Source organism: Sparus aurata, chromosome 10 (genome assembly GCF_900880675.1).
Source record: "Sparus aurata chromosome 10, fSpaAur1.1, whole genome shotgun sequence".
Lineage (NCBI taxonomy): Eukaryota > Metazoa > Chordata > Actinopteri > Spariformes > Sparidae > Sparus > Sparus aurata.
The window spans coordinates 8,659,863-8,665,023 of record NC_044196.1 but is presented as its reverse complement, the minus strand read 5'-3'; positions in this window follow the sequence as shown (position 1 = coordinate 8,665,023).

The following is a 5,161-nucleotide window of genomic DNA, read 5'->3' as shown; positions in this document are numbered from 1 at the left end:
CTCCCCCCCTCCTCCGTCCTCCTCCCTCCTCCTCCTCCTCCCCTCCCTCCTCTCCCTCCTCCTTCCCTCCTCTGGGTTGTGAACACTTGTATATCCTGATTTCTCTCCAGAGACGACTGCAGCTCTCACAGCTCCTCATTAAAATATACATGAGCACTAAGTCCCTGACATCCTGCAACACTGCCTGCATCTATTATTGATGCACACACACACACACACACACACACACACACACACACACACACACACACACACACGGTGCGGCCCGGGTGTTTATTATAACACACCTGTTGTTTGCTGCATTGCACCTCTGTAATCTGTCCCACTGGAAACAGCAGCTCGTGTTTGGATCCTCGTTCGCTCGATAACCACGGCTGTCTCATAAAACACATCTGTGCTGGTCCGGCTCGCTCCCAGTAACTGAGACGGTACCGGGCCCGGCGTCCAGAATTATCCTCAGTCTTAAAATCTGTTTCAAGTGTTTCCAGCGTCTTAAGTTTCTAGAAGCGGTTTAAAACGTTCAGACTCGAGCCAAAACACAGATCCAGCTTCTGGGTGGTATTCATCATTTGTGTTTGTTCTCGTTACGTCCATCAGACTCTGGTTCTGGTTCTGGTTCTCTGGTTCATGAAGTAAAGTACATTCCTCGCTGCAGTCCAGTTGATAAACAGGTGTGACGATGAATCTCTGAGCTCTCCTCCCATTGGTGAACTGGATCTGATGTGATCCAAGTGTTTACTCCTCCAGGAGGTTCTGGATCTGCACCTGATGTTTGTTTTGTTTTGACTGACACATTGTGGGTTTAATAATTAACTGTCTTCTGATTCTGGGGGAGTATTAGCATTTAGCTAACCAGCTATAAACACTCCAACACTATGGTATCGAATGCTTTATGTTACATGGGTATTGACACTACCTGAGTGTAGCTAATTAGCATTGAGCTACAGGTGTATTTATAACAACAGAACATGGATCAAACAGTTCAATTTATTTAAGATGAACTCTTTTCTGACCAGGAGCAGGTTAAAGTAAATTAAACAGCTTTCAGGTACATCATAGCTGACCTTTGATTACCCATGAGCCATATTAGCCTTCAGCTAACAAGTTAAGCTAACCAGCTTTTATAATTCAAGCTTCTTGGTAATAAATTGCTTTGTTACGGTACATGCTAATTGAGGGTAGCTCATTAGCATTGAGCTACAGGTGTGCACATGGATTGAACTGTTAAATCAGTCATGATGAACTAATTGGTACTCTAAATATTCTTTTGTAGCGATAAAGTAAATTAAACAGCTTTAAGCCAACATTGCTTAATTTTTTAGTACACATTAGCCATATTAGCTGTTAGCTAACAAGTTAAGCTAGTAAGCTAACCAGCTGTAAACGTTCCAACTTCATGGTTATAAATTACTTTATTATGTTACATGGAATGGAGAGTAGCTAAGTAAAGCTAACTAGCATTAGCTACAGTTGTATGGACTATCTGCAGTAGTATCCACGATCATCAGACAGAACCAGTGGTGGATGTTTCGTGTTGTTTGTATGTTTTCAGACTCGTCGGCATTATTCAGCAGCAGGTCGAACACGACGTCAGAAACACTGAACGTTTGTGAGCCGACGTGATCAAACAGACTTCAGACGCCTGCAGCTTCTTTATAGTTTATTTAGATGTATGAAGTGAAGCAACAGTAGAGAGAGAGAGTCGGACTCTACTCACACACACACACACACACACACACACACACACACACACAGACACCGACACACACACACACAACGGGAGAGAGATGAAAATCAATCCTTCACACATTCCTCTGATCTGCTCCCGCCGTCTCTTTATTGATTCTTCACACACTCATAGGCTAATCCTGCCGGCACACAAACACACACACTACACACACATACTCAAACCACACACTCACTACTAACACACGCGCACACACACTCGAACAGAGAACACATCTGCCTCGGCCTTTGAAGTGCTTCTCTCTGTTTCCAGTGTCTGATAGTGGTTAGCTGCAAGGATACAACACACACACACACACACACACACACACACACACACACACACACACACACACACGAGTTTGTGTGTTCTCCCATACATGCAGACAAGATGTTGTCAACACACACTTGAAGATGTTATTCACACCGATTCGATTATTTCATAGAAACACACACACACACACACACGGTCCTCAAGTGTGGGAAAGAGTCAGCTGTTTTAATGCATAACACACACACACACAGACACAGACACACACACACACAGCAGTTTCAGGTTTTACGAGACCATCAGAGGGAGCGACTCAGTGGGTCTGCATACCAGAAGGGGGTGAGGAGGGTGAGGAGGGTGAGGCTGGAACACAAAGAGAAGCCGAGAACAACAGAAGAAGAAGAAGAAGAAGAAGAAGCGATGGAGGGTCGTGTTGATATTATTGACACTGAACATAATCACTGATGCTGATGAGAGGTTTTAATCATGACAGCCGGCCTGACACAGATCAGATCTCACCTGTATCAGCCTGTTTTACCTGTTTGACCCACATTTTAATCCCCGTTGTTCGTCACAGAGGAATAAAACGCGTCCTAGTTTGGATGTAAACCGTCTCTCCTGTCAGACGAGGAGTCGATCACGGCCGACGGCAGCGGAGGTCGAACCAGAGAGACGTCACAGCGCAGCTTTAAAGAGGCGACTCGAGCAGGAAGAGGGAGAACTCAGATTTATGACGACACGGAGGCCGAGAGGGACGAAGAATTAGTAACAGACGAGAAGTTAAAGTGGAGACGGATGGAGAAAATGTTGCGACAGAGAGGAAGGAGGAGGAAATTAGAACCAGAGAGAGAGAAAGGATGGAGGCTGACAGAGAGCCCGGTGCATTATGGGATTGATCCCTGATGAAACTGATGTGATGACACACGCAGAGAGATTTACAGATTAACGGGTCCAGAGGTTAAAGGTCACCTGGGTTCCCGATGAGGCTGATTGGCAGGCGAGGTGAAGCCAGGGGGCGGGGTCAGAGCGGGGTCGGGTGATTGACAGCACCTGTTTGTGTTCAGAGGTACGACTTACACTCAGGTACAAGTCTGGTGAGGCACGGAGATCTCGAGTGACGTCTTCACTGTAGCTGCGGAGCTGAAAGCATCGGAGCGCCAACGGTGTGAATAACAGCTTTCAGATCAGCTCAGGATCTGTGACGAGCCGTTTCAGGTTCATTTGTGCTTGTTGGTACGTTACGTTTTTAAAACAAGTCCTGGAAACTCTCAGTCTGACGGGGACGAAGCCCTAAAACGAAAATTGCTCCATAAAATATCACAAGTCAATCTGAAAAGTTGTTACTTTAACCCTTTTTCACTGCTAAGCTAACAGCATTAGCATCTAAAGCTGGTGCTTGACCTCGACCGTCAATAACATCTTCTTCAAATCAATTTGTGACCTCTGGGCTTCCGTAGACGTGGATTATACTGAACAAGCTGTACAGAGACGTTTTATGTTTAGTCTCCAGCTGCTTCAGTTGTTCTACAGCCGTCATGACTTCCCAGAACACAAAGTGATGAACGACATCACTTTGTGTTCTGGGAAGTCATGACGGCTGTTTGTTTTTTCCCTCACATTTTGCCGACTAATCTTGTAATAGATTAATCAAACAATCAGGAGATTATCAGACTGAACATATTTGTTGTTTGCAGCTCTAGTGGAGAACAAACATCCTGCAGATCGCCTCGTGTTGTTGTGTTTCATGTTCAGATTAGTTCTGTAGATGTGAAGGAAAAGCAGATTTATCTCGTAATTCCTGCAGCTCACACTCGTCTCACGTTAATTTATTAGATTGCATCGTGCTGGAAGGTGTCTCTGATATACAGGTAGTGTACAACACACCTGTGAGTGTTGTAAGCACACCTTCTGACTCCGTGTCACTACAAAGTCATCGTGATGACCGGCTGCGTCGGCCTCCACCCGCCCTGAGCTTCTTCTTCATGTGTTGGACTGAGTTTGGTGGGTTTTAACCTGAGGCAGGCGCGGGAGGATGAGGTGGAGGAACAGGTGAAGGAGGAGGAGGGGTTGTTTGTTTAGTCTCCAGGCTCTGAGTGAAGGTCTGACCTCCCTAATTACCCGCTGTGTGTGTGTGTGTGCGCGCGCCTCTGGGACTCTCAGTTTGACGACCTCAAAGGTCAATCAGCTGTGAGAAAGCTGCGACCTCCAACAACCCCCTGTTGGGCTTCTGTGTGTGTGTGTGTGTGTGTGTGTGTGTGTGTGTGTGTGTGTGTGTGTTCAGGTACGTGCTCACGTTTCCGTCCTGCTTCTTGTCATCTACCTCATCACTTCATGGTCTCGATTCACCCGGACTCGTCCAGTTCAGAGACCAGCGAGCCAGGGTTTTACTATTTATTAATTCTTATTATTTATCATATTAACAGAAAGACAAATTAGCAGTGTACTGCGATGAGCTGGCGACTCATTCAGGGTGAACCCTGGCCTACGCCCATAGAATGAAACTGGATTTGGCCCCAGTAAGCCCTGCAACCCCTTAGGGGGGAAAAGCGGCAACATCCCGCAACCCTCACGGATAAGCGGAAAAGAAAACGGAACGGAACGGAACAAATTAGCAGTAAGTACTTCAACGCAAATGAACATTTGAATAGGACAGATAAAGACAAATATACATAAGTAAAATGTCTGTGCTGGACAATTTAGGACGTTCTGTGTCAGTAAACAGGAAGTGATGCTATAAAGTAACACTGTGTGATTGTAAACAGGGCACAGTGTAATGTATGTAACGTGTATATAATGTATAACGTATAAAACATAAAACGCATATAATGTATAAAACATCTAAAACGTAAAACGTATGTAACATGTATAACTTATAAAACGTATATAACGTATAAAACGTAAAACTCATATAACATATATATATAATGTATTAAACGTGTATAACGTATAGAACATATATAACATTTAAAACGCGTATAACATAAACTTGTACAACTTATATAACATATAAAACATATATAATACTTAAAACATATAACGTATAAAACATATAAAACATATGAAACGTATATAACGTATAAAACGTATAAAATCTATATAACGTATATAGCGTATAAAAGGTATACAACGTATAAAACATATAAAACGTATATAACATGTAAAAAG